We start from the raw sequence: 12,674 nt of genomic DNA, 5'->3' as shown, positions 1-12,674 counted from the left end.
ATGCACTCTGCCCAACAGTTGGCCATAAGTCTCAGCGTCTGCTTTGATGGTCTGCAGAGCAGAGCCTTTCAGAGGCCCTCTGTGGCAGGTTCCTAACTTGTTTCCTATTTTCATCTTCTTCTGATGTCCATCCACTTTGCCTTTCAGGATGGGGAATGAACATTTCAGTCAGAGTCCTCTCTCTTGATTATTTTCTTTAGGTGTACAGATTTTAGTAGGTTTATCTTATATTACATGTCTATATGAGTGAGTATATACCTTGTGCATCTTTCTGCTTCTGGGATAGCTCACTCAGGATGTTCCTTTCCTGAAATATTCCTTTTTCTAGCCTTTGACTGAGGAAACTAATTCTTCATTGTCTGATAAACCAGCAGTGACTTTCACTGAAGGAGATGCCCACTAATCGTTGCCTTTAGACCTACAACCAGACTAGAGGCTAAGCAGGCCCCTAGAGGAGTCATAGACAGTGCAGGCCATGAGGAGGTATGCTACACCACTAAAGAGCTTAGAGTTTACTAAATCATTCAAGCACAAGCCTGGGGGCTATGTACTGAACACATTTAAGGGTGTGGGGATAATGGTGGAAGGAATATAAAACTGGATGGGCTGAGTCTATTGATATGGTCCCACTGACTAGGTTCAATGTGGAAACTTTCATGTTAAAAATAAAAAGGTGTCCAAAGTTTGTTTGAATTCTTGACTGAAGCATTTGTCAAAAAAAAAATGTTGGTTGCAGAGGAGTTGGAGATGCCTAACATCCCTTGGCTTAGTGAAGATGAAGGGCTTTAAGGCTGAAGGAAATTGCAATGTTAAAGTGGGTGCAATATGTATAAACCTAATACTCCACAATGGGAAGGCCCCAGAAGACAGTTCTGTCACTAATCCAAAAGCCCACAGCATACTCAGTTAGCTCTTTCTCTCTCTGCCTCATGCTTGTGGATCAGATATAAGCTCTCTGCTATTGCTTCAGCATCACGCTTGACTGCTGCCTGTTTTCATGCTTCCTGCCATGAGGGTCTTAGACTCTAATCCTCTTGAAGTGCAAGTCTCAAATTATATGCTTTCTTTTATATGTTTCCTTGGTTGTGGTATTTTTTAAAAGTTGAGGCTGGAAACATGGTTCAGCATATAAAAGTACTTGCATTAGACTGGGGGTTTGGTTCCCAGCATCCAAACCAGACAGTTCACAACCACCTTTAATTCAAGTTCCATGGGATCCAATGTGCATTCCTGCTAACGATTAAGTGTATTCCTAAAGCTCGTGCCTGTAATCCTAGCACTCCAGAGGTGAAGGCAGGAGAGCATCAAGAGCTCAAGGTCATCCTCATCTATAGAGAGAATTCAAGTCCAGCCTGGCCTACATAGGACCCCTCATCTCCCAAAACAAGCAAATAAAATTTCAGAACATTAACAGTGTACAAAAATTATACACTATCCTACAAGGTAAGATTCACAATGTCCAATATCCAGCAAAATACTGCTTCTGCTGCTGCAAAATTAAAAAATTCAGTAAATTAAAATTGACTCAGAAATTTTAAAATGTAAGAATTAAAAAATCAACTATATACATATCCTTAAAATAGAGAAGAAATTGAATACACTAAATAGATTTGAAAATACCCACTTTAAACTTGTTGAGATTAAAATAACAATGTCTGAAATAAAAATTATTCTCCACAGAATTTATAGCAGGTTAGATGATGCTAAAAAAAAAATACTAGCAAATTTGCAGATCTAGCAAAATAATTGTCTAAAATAAAACAAAAACAAGATTTAAAAACCGAGCTAAAACCACTCCTGATGAGATTTGATAGACTAAGATCAGAAAGAAAGGGAAGGGGACCTCCCCTATCAGTGGACTTAGGGAGGGGCATTTGTGAAGAAGGGGGAGGGAAGGTGGGATTAGGAGGAGAGGAAGGAGGGGTTTATGGGGGATACAAAGTGAATAAAGTGTAACTAATAAAAGTTAAAACAAACAAACAAAAAACAAAACAGCCCATCTTCAAAAAAAAAAAAAAACTAAGCTAAACCTAAAGGATCATGGCCATAATCCAATCAGTCTGGAGGTATCCTGGGATACATGAAATTCTTTTCTTAAAAACAAAAAAAACTAAACAGAGAGGAGCTGGAGAGAGAGATGGATCAGCAATTAAGAGGGTGCCCTGCTCTTCCAGCAGACTGAAGTTCAGTTTCCAGCACCTACACTGAGTGGCTCTCAGCTGCCTGTACTTCCAGCTCTAGGGAATCTGATTTCGTCTTCTGCCCTCCAAAGGCACCTGCACTCATGTGCATAGACCCTAACTCTCTCTCTCTCTCTCTCTCTCTCTCTCTCTGTCTAACACACACACAACACACACTTAATTTAAAAATTAAATAATCTGGGTGACTAGAGAGATGGCTCAATGGTTAAAAGTACTGACTGCCCCTCCCAAGGACCTGACTTTGATTCCAAGCAAGCACCCACAAGGCAACTAACAACCATCTTTAATTCCAGTTCCAGGGTACGTGACACCTTCTCTAGCCTCTGAGACCATACATATAGATGTGGTACACAGACATACATGCAAGCAAAACACTCATAAGCATAAACTCTAAGTAAATTTTAATAAAACAGAAAAAACTAAGAGGTGCAGAACACCAGGCAGGCAAATATATATGGAGTTGTCATCTTCAAACAAGGAGAAGACAGAAAACATAAAGAAACAATAGACAAAACTTTTCAAATTTGATAAAACATAAAGTCCGTAGATATACACAAATTCAAAGATGAAAAACAAAAAACACCATCAATACACTTCACATTCACATTGTTAGTGATAAGGAAAAAATATTAAAGTTGACAAGAAGAAAAAAAATCATGTAAAGAATCAACACCCAGAAAAGGAATGATAGCAGGTTTCACACATGAAATCATGCAAGCCAGAAGAGAGCATAGCAACACTTTTTAAAGCATTGAAAACAATAATTATACTTAAGTGAATTTCCCATGAATATGTCACTTTAGAAGATAATTAGGTACCTTGGACACATGATAAGGAGGATTAACACATGGAGTAGTGATGCAACTGCAAATCAAAAACACAAAGGGTCACCAGCCCTAGAAGGGAGGGATGATCGCAGGTATCAGAGAAAATGTGGCTCTGCTAACATCTTATTTTAGACAACTGGCATCTAGAACTATGGGAGCACTTGTTTCTTTGTTTCTTTTTCATTCATTCCCTTATTTTGGCTTGTCTTTGTTAGTGTGTGTGTGTCTGTGTGTGTTATATGTGATAATGTGGATGCATGCATGCCATGGTGTGTGTATGGAAGTCAATCTCACCTGCCCTATTTGTTTCTCTTTTGAGACAAAATCCCATAGTGTAACCCAGGCTGACCTGAACTCACTATGTACTCACTTAAATTTGTCATGGTCTTCTTGCTTTAGTCTCCTGAGTGCTGGGATTGCAAGCATGAGCCACGACACCCAGATTGTTTCTGTTGTTTTACACCTCCCAGTTTGTGGTACATTGTTAGAAGGACCCCAGGAAATCACCAAGAAATATTATGTTGATGTTGATTTAGTAGCACTAGTATTCTGATCCTCTACAGTTCTTGTGGTAGACAGAATTCTGACCTTCTGGAATATATATGTTATTATAGATATTTCTTTATTCTCCACGGAGTGACAAAAACATGTTTCTGAATTTATAAGAAAAAAAAAGGGTCAGGTTCTACACTGTGATGAATTCAGAAGGAAAATGTGGCCCCTGTTTTTCCAACACAATGCCTAATCAAGTGCTTTTTCTCCAACCTCAGCTCTGCAAAAATCCTTCAAAGAAGGGAGGCTGTGGGGAAAAAAAAAAAGATGTAACACTAGGACAGAATTTGGAAATTAATTCTTTTAAAATAGGAAATTCATTCTATTAGAAAATTACTTAAAGCCTCTTTTAATGACTGGAAACCTTATGTGGCTGGGAGTGTAACACAGTGGTATGGTGCTTGCCTAGCATGCACAAGGCCCTGGATTCAGTCCCTGGCACCGAGGTAGCAAACTGAGAAATAAACAGTTGATGCCACTGTAATTCCAGGTCCCTTATCAATACTTTCCTCCCTGTTGCTCCCTTTCATTTTGAGAATCTGGAGTTGGGTAAGTTGCTGCCTTCTAGAGTCAACTTTAGTGTACTCTTATTACTTTCCCAAACCTAAGAATTTAAAATACTTGAAATGCATCCATGTTATCTTCTAATAGTCATTAAAATAGTCACTAAAGGCCAGTCTGGTGGCTCAGTGGGTAAAGGTATTAGTTGTCAAGTGTGACAACCTGATTCTAATACTCGGGACTCACTCGATGGAAGGACGAAAGTGACTCCTGAAAGTTGTCCTCGACTTCTACATGCATCAGCACGTGTGAACACACATATGCACAAACACACACAGACCAAAAATCTTTATGAATAAATAAATGCCCCCTAACCAAATAGAAGTTTATAAAATGAGTTCTGACCACAGGGCTATGAATATGGTGATGGTGAACGCAAATGTGACCCCAAAAGCTATCTGAATTTAGGATGACTGCTGCTTTCAGTAATGGGTCAGGTAATAAAGCCATCACTCTGCTGTCCAGTTCCTGTCAGTCCCTGATGGTGGCTCTCCTCCTCAGTGTGAGCCCCAGTGGCCTCTCCAACTCATAGTGTTCTTCCTTGGCTGCTGATTGGCCTGAGGGTTGAAGATGATGTACTTGGACCTTGATCAAAAGATCAAAAGATAAATATAGAAAGTTTAAATAGGCTTTGCATTCCTTAGGGTGATTCTAAAATCAAAACAAAAAATGGATAACGAATATTGGTGAAGATGTGAAGAACTGAGAATTCTTGTACACCATTATGAGGAATGTAAAACAGTACAGCCACTATGGAAAACAACATTGCCATTCCTTAAAGAATTAAAATTAGGGACCAAACAAGTGGTGCTAGTCTCAGCCATCTGGAATTCTGAAGCAGGGGACTCATTTAAGTCAGTTAGTTTGGGACCAGCCTAGGTAACATAGCAAGACTTCATATTATTGTATATATATTGTATATATAATTGTATTCATATTGTATATATAATTGCCTTTTGATACACTGATTTGGTTTCACAATAAAAACCCCAAAAGGGTCAGAAGCAGGGATTCTAACAGATATATGTGTTAATTTATGCCTATAAAGACATAACTATGACAACCAACACAGGAATAGATAAACAAATGTGAGAGACAGGTAGATAGATGATAGATAGATAGATAGATAGATAGATAGATAGATAGATAGATAGATAGATAGATACATAGATACATAGATAGATAGATAGATACATAGATAGATAGATAGATACATAGATAGATAGATAGATAGATAGATAGATAGATAGATAGATAGATAGATAGATAGATAGATAGATAATGAATGGAATGTCACTCAGCCTTAAGAAGGAAGGAAATTGTGTTATACACTATAGCATAGATGACCCTTGAAGACATTGTGCTAAATAAAATAACCCAGATACAAGAAGACACATACTATGTTCTTATGCTTCTGAGTCGCCTTCATTAATTAAATTCACAGAGATAATAGGGATTAATGAGAGTAATTAAGAAATAATGAAGGAAAGGGATAGAAAGGTACTTACTTGGTACAGTGTTTAATTTTGTGCAATACAAAAGTTCCAGATATTTACAGAACAGTGTGAGTATACTTCTACAGAACAGTGTGAGTATACTTCACACTACTGAACTGTACATTTTAGATGCTAAAGGTGTTTTTGTTTTATCAGTTTTAAGATATTGTATATAATTATTTAAATTACAATAACATCTAATAAAAAAGATGACAGTAATTACACATAATTGTTTTAACACAACAATTTATTATGAGGTTGACAACATATATGGTAGTACATGTGTGAAACAGCTCAGTCATGACCAGAAAACAACATCTGTCACTGCACACACAAGACCTGCAAAAGATCAGGTGTGCCAAAATAGTAGTATGGGGACACTCATCAAGTTCCCCCCACTACATAAGGAGTTATTGGCAATTAAAGAATGCTCAGGAAAGGATAGTCAGTTTTCTTCATGGTTGTGACCCCAAAGAAACTAGTTTCTTATGCTTCAGTGGATTGTCCATGCACATACAGGAAACACTAAGTAGACTTGGAGGCTTAAAAATGTACATGTAGCTGGGAAGGCAAAGTGGTGGGAAGGGTATGGGAGGAAGGAAGTATAGGTAGGTTTGATCAAAGCCCATTAAATGCATGCATAAAATTCTCAAACAAGAAAAAATATAAATATGACAATAAAATATATAATGACAACAGCAACAAGGTCCAGGAGTGAAGAAGTGATATGTTCTAAGGTCTTTATACAATATAGTAGTTGTCAAATGTTGTACTCCAAACATGAAACGATTATTGTCCCCTTGAATTGAACTACCCCAGACTGGACCCATTCACTTTCAGTAATAGGGGAGAAGGAGGAGCTCACGAGGCCCCTTCCCTCCATGTAGACTTAAGAACATTTCATAGGTGGATCCAAGATGGTGGTTTCTACCACTTAGGGTATCTGAACAGCAGCTCAGCAGTGAGAGCAGGGTGACTGGCAGGATGTACTCTGGACCCCAAAACCCCTACGTGTGTTTTTCAGGTAAGAGGAAAATCCACAGGGATACTTGAAGGTCTATCTTGAGGCCACCCAGCTAATACTGGGAAAAATTCTGGGCTCCCTCCCATGCCTGTCATTGCCACAGCCCTAGGCCAACCACCTAATCCCACCATCTGCGGATACCTTCCTGTTACCAGAGGCAGCTCTCTGGGCTCTGACCCTGCAGCCCTAGGCCACTCGCGCAAACTCACCATCTGTGGATATATTCCTGGGACCAGCAAACAAACAAACAAATGTAAGTAATTGTTAATCCATGAAGGAGATAAAGTAAAATATGGATTGTTCAATTTACCTGAACAGTAGGAGGAAAAGTGAAAAATGAAGAAAATAACAGAAGAGAAATTATGTAGATAGAAAGATGGTAGATACGATCCCAACTGTTTGTTGATAGTCATATATGTCTCAGATAGCCCAAATCATCCTAGTCTCCTTGTATATATGTCATTGTACTACCTTATATCTTGAGTTTAGATGGTACCTGTATCTTACTTCTAGTGGAATATAGCAGTGCTCATGGGCTGTCACCTCCTCTCTGTGAATGCTATATAAAGTGGCAGCTCCCATTTTCCGTGTGTTCTTCCACTATTGATAAACGAAGCTAAGCTTAGTTCGTGATTAGGAAGTCTGGATCACCCCGAATCTGACAGTACGCAAGGAACTGAATCCCACCACCAACCAAATTAGCTTGAAAACTGTTACTCAGTTGAGCCTCAGATAAGCTTCCACTTCTTAGTTGACACGTTCATCAAAACCTTCTGGGATGTTCTGAAACAGAGGCCCAAGCCAAACTGTGACTGAAATCCTGACCCACAGGGACAGTGAAATAACAAATGTATTGTTGTGATAATATTATTCTTCTGCAACAGGCAACCAACAGAATGTTAAATATAAAGGGTTTCAACATTAGTATTATCAGGGTATACTAAAATAAAAAGAATAAGACCCAACTACGTGCTACTTTTAAGAAACATTTTAAATATAAGTATATAAATAGTATATAAATAGGTTAATATTTTTAATGGAGAAAGATTTATTGATTTTAATCATTGAAAAAGAAGCAAAGGTTCCTATATTTTACTATAAAAAAGCAGATGCTGTTGAGAACAATATTAATAATAGTAAGTAAATTTGTTTCATAAAATTAAATTCAGAAAGAGAACTTGACAATCAAGTTTTACGCACCCAAAAGCAGAATTGTAAATGAATTAAAAACTGATAGATATTTAAGGAGAAATATACAAAAATCCATAATTATACCCATAAGTGTTCCAACACTTTTAAATACTTTAAAAACTAAAGAAAATCAATAACTATATAGATGACTTGAAAAAAACACCATGAAACCAATTAGCATACTGAATATTTATGAAACACTTCAAAAACTCCCAAACTATATGTTTTTCCAATGCACAGAGACTTCTCAAAGAGCACTTGTTCATGAGGAGATGTAAGAAGAGCTTGCTCTGGAAAGGAAGATCCAGGGGGAGAAAGACAGAGAGAGGAGGGAGAAAGGAGAATGAGAACACACATGAATATCACATTGAGTCTGTGGAAGTCAGAAGGCTCTGTGGCATAGGTCTTCAGCATTCCAGAAGTTAACCTTAGGTCATCAAGCTTACATAGCAAGTTCCTTTACCCACTGAGCCATCTCTCTCACTTGGTTTTTCAACACAATGTGTGCTAAATAGTGCACTGTGGGCCTGCACTAAGGATGCTCAAATCACATTGTCACCAAAGGCTGAGCTCCAGTTGTGCTTTTAACGGCAACATCATTGTGTTCAGCAGGGAGGTGGGGGGGCGCTCAGCTTGCAAGGGAAGTTAAGAAGCCATCCCCCTTTCTTTGTTCCACCTGCTTGATCAATGCGGCACACCTACAATACTGAATCAATGATTAGCTGTTAGACAAAAGCTATTCATGAGGAGATGACTCCCACAGAGTACCATTGACAGAAAGCAAACAAGAAACCCCACCAGACCCTAAGACGATAACTTCATGAAGTTATCGTCTGGCTCTCACACATGCACACATGCATGCACAAAACACACACTCATGTGAGTACATGCGCACAGACACATATTCTCTCACATACACACACAACAAAATGAATTTATTTTATTCTATTAAAATTTGTTAAATGAGAGGTACTGAGGAGAGAAGAAACTCCCTGAATGTGGACACCACCATCTCATGGGCTGGGGCTGGGACTGAATTAAAGGAGAAAACACTGTCATTCTCCTCTGCTTTCTGGGTTCCCCAGGATCCACGTTACTTCTGCCACCAATTGCTTTCTCACCATGATGGACTATATTCTTCTCAACTGTAGGACAACTTCCTTCCTTAAGTTGCTTTTTGTTAAACATCTGGTCCCAGAGAAGAAAAAGGGAACTAATATTCTGCTTTTGCATGTATTCTTTGGACTGGTTGGCCAAAAGGTCTTAAGAAGGAAGAGAAATGCCCCAGGCAACAATTCAGTACTGCTAGAAGTCAGGCCAGTGTGCACTGAAACGATAAAGTAAATAGGGATGAGGCCTCTGCCAACCATTGCATCAAGATTCCTCTGCATAGATGCCAGGAAGGCAGCCCAGAAAGTAAAGCTACTTGCCTTGGAGCCAGACAACCTGAGTTCAATTCCCAGGACCAATGAAATGGTGAAAGGAGGGAAACATCTCTGGCAAAATATCCTTCTACACATGCACCATGGCATGCATGAACCCACAAACATATATACACAGATGAAACAAATGTAAAAAAAAAAAAAATTCTCCACTCTGAGTTCCATAGCTCATTGAAACAGTGGTTTCCACTGTTATTATCAGGAAGCTTGATTTTTTTTTTTACAATATAGGTTTGTTTTTATTATAGCCTGTTTTATTATTTTTTTATTGCTTTTAGATGCTTCTTTGTTTTATGATGAGAGACAGCAAGAAATGGTGTAGGTTTGGGTGGGAGGGGAGGTAGGCAGATTTAGAAAGAATTGGGGAAATGGGAAACTGTAATCAGAATATATTATGTGAAAAATCTATTTTAATAAATAAATAAATAAATAAATAAGTACAAACAAGATGATTTTTACAAAGAGCATGAGCCAGGCAATGGTGGCACACACCTTTAATCCCAGCACTTGGGAGGCAGAGGCAGGTGGATCTCTTCAAAGCCAACTTGGTCTACAGACTGAGTTCCAGGACAGCCAAAGCTACACCCAGATAAAGCCTGCCTCAAAAGAAGAAGCTTGAAACTAATATCTTTACAATAGCAAGACTATAGAGACATCCAAGGAGTACACTGATTAAAGGCTTAAAGCTAAATAAATTAAAGTGCATTTTCATTGAGAATACAAATTTAGTAAGCATTTTAAAATATTAGTGCACTTAAATATAAATTAATCTCCAAACTATTTATAGATGTGTACTTAATATATCTTGATGTACCAAATGCAAAAAGCATGTGTACTGAAATCCCCAATCTATGCTCCTAGGCCATTGTCACTCATAGTTGGTTATAAGAGCCTTTTGGTAAGGTGATAGCAATACTTTGTTAGGACAGTTTTGTTACCTTAATAGGATGGAGAGGGCAATCTATTTTACATGGAAAAGTCACCTGGAGCTGTACCAGGTTTCAACACGGGCCTCTTGGTCCTTAATTCTTTGAGTTGCCTGTGTGGCTGGATGTTATTTCTTTCTGCAGTCCAGACCTTTCTTTGGTTTGGTCAACCGTCCATTTGGTTTTTATCCCAAACTGTTGTTGGATCCATATTCATGTGAGGTATTTGCTCGTTTGAAAGCAGTTTTTGCTAGTATTTGACCTTTCTGTCCTGCTGCTCCTCAAGTGTCTAACTGTGCCAGGTTTCTGACTCTTGTCTTGTTCACTGCAACCTTGCCCTTTTAGTTTAGAAACTTTATGAGGCCTCGATCATAAAGATGTCAAAGATAACAAGTGAATGTTCCCCCCCCCCAGCCCAACAGGAGAAGAGGTGTCAGGGGAACTCCCCAGGATGTGAAGTGGCCTCTGAGGAAATCCCAAACAACATACATCATTCCCGAGATGCTCAGCTGGGAAGATACCTCAAAGAGTGAATGACTGATCCCCTCATGGACCAGTCAAAGTGAAGTATAAATCTGAGATGAGATGGGAAGAACTGACTCTGGGGTGAACACTGAGGGACCATGAGGCATACACAACTATGATCTGAAACACACATACCATGGATTCTTGAAATAAAAAAAAAAACAGAGAGAAAAAAAATTTAGAAATGGAAACAGAAATTCAAGGAAGAAGGAAATATTCAGAGGAAAAAAAAACACCATTGGATATTCCAACTGGTTGTGTGTTTGATAATCATAGTAATACCATATGTATGATTGGCAAAGAAGATAGACAAAGGAACAAGTGACTCTGGAATACCACAGGCTTTATTCATCAGCCAAGGGGGTCTCTAGCATAAAATCCAGAGTTAATCATTTCCATCCAAGTTGGAACACTTATATGGTGAAAAAGGGAAGCAAATGGAGACTAAAAATTTTTCTTTTGAGTCCATACTCCAACATTCTAGGAGTAGCTAGTGAAAGAGGATATGTGGTAGGTTAAAAACTGTCAGGCTAATAGAAGTCAAGGATAACCCAAGAAACCAACAGACTCAGCTAACCTGGACTCACAGGGGCCCACAGAGACTGAACTCCCAACCAGGGAGCCTGCATGGGTTTGACCTAAGCCCTCTGCATATATGTTGTGGTTGTGTAGCTTGATCTTCTGGGACTGCCAAAGGAGAGAGCAGGAACTGTCTCTGACAGTTGCCTGCCTTTGGGTCTCTCTTTCCCCCTACTGGGTTGTCTTCTCCAGGCTTAATAGGAGAGGTGGTGCCTAGTCTTACTTCAACCTGATATGCCATGGCTGACTGATATCCATGGGATGTCTGCCATTTTCTGAAGAGAAGTGGAGAAGGAGTGGATGCCGTTGGGGAAGAGGGGAGATAGGCAGGGACTAGAAGGAGAAGAGAGAGGGGAAACCACAGTCTGGGTATAAAAATATAATTAATTAACTATTATTTTTTAAATCTCCTAACTGGAAAAAAAAAATGTCAGGCTATCAAGAAACGTTTCTCATGGCCAGCCATTTACTGAGGGTTGATAGGGCACAAATCTAGAAAAATAAGTCACTTTGGAATTGGCATTGTTTAACCAAAATAGAGGTTTGTTTTTTTTTTTTTTAAATGGTCTGACCATGACTAACAGAATGCACAGAATGCAGTATTATTTTAAAAATGAGAAATGCTTAATATTCTCAAATTATCTTTGCTTGATTTTGTACACCAGAGAGGTCATGACAATAAAACTAAAAATGGCAAATGGGAGACTGGAAAGATAGCTTAGCAGTTAGTGCATGCTGTTCTTCCAGAGGAGCCAAGTTCACTTCTCAGTTGCCCATGTCAGGAGACTCCTAACTACCTGTCATTCCAGCTCCAGGGGATCCTGATGCTTTCTTCAGACCTCTGGACTCGTGTCCACATACCCACGACCTGACCGCCCCCCCCACATGCATAATTAAAATAATGATTTTTAAAATAAATATGATGAATGAGCAGCCCACTTTAATTATACTTTAAAATATTTAAGTGAAAAATAATACAATTGCTGGTTTATTTGCTGGGTGTGGTGGCATATGCCTTTAATTCCAGCACTGGAGAGGCACCACAAGTGTATCTCTGTGAGCTTGAGGCCAGCCTAGTGAGTTTCAGAATAGGCAAGGCTACATAATAAGAGCCTGTCTCGGGGGGAAAAAAAGCAAAAGAAACTAAGAGAGGTTTTTTTTGATACACAAAAAAATATTTCGAGATATTTTAAATCAAACAAATATTTAAAAATTAGAGATTGTGTCAGATCTGAATCATCTTTTTTTTCAACCTTTTATTATCAGCTACCCTTGCCTCTTCCTCCTTCTTATTCACCTTTTCTTTTTCTTTTTCTTTTTAGTCATCTCTAGTAATCTCAAGTGGAACAC

Source organism: Meriones unguiculatus, chromosome X (genome assembly GCF_030254825.1).
Source record: "Meriones unguiculatus strain TT.TT164.6M chromosome X, Bangor_MerUng_6.1, whole genome shotgun sequence".
Classification (NCBI taxonomy): domain Eukaryota; kingdom Metazoa; phylum Chordata; class Mammalia; order Rodentia; family Muridae; genus Meriones; species Meriones unguiculatus.
Note: the sequence above shows the minus strand (reverse complement) of the source record.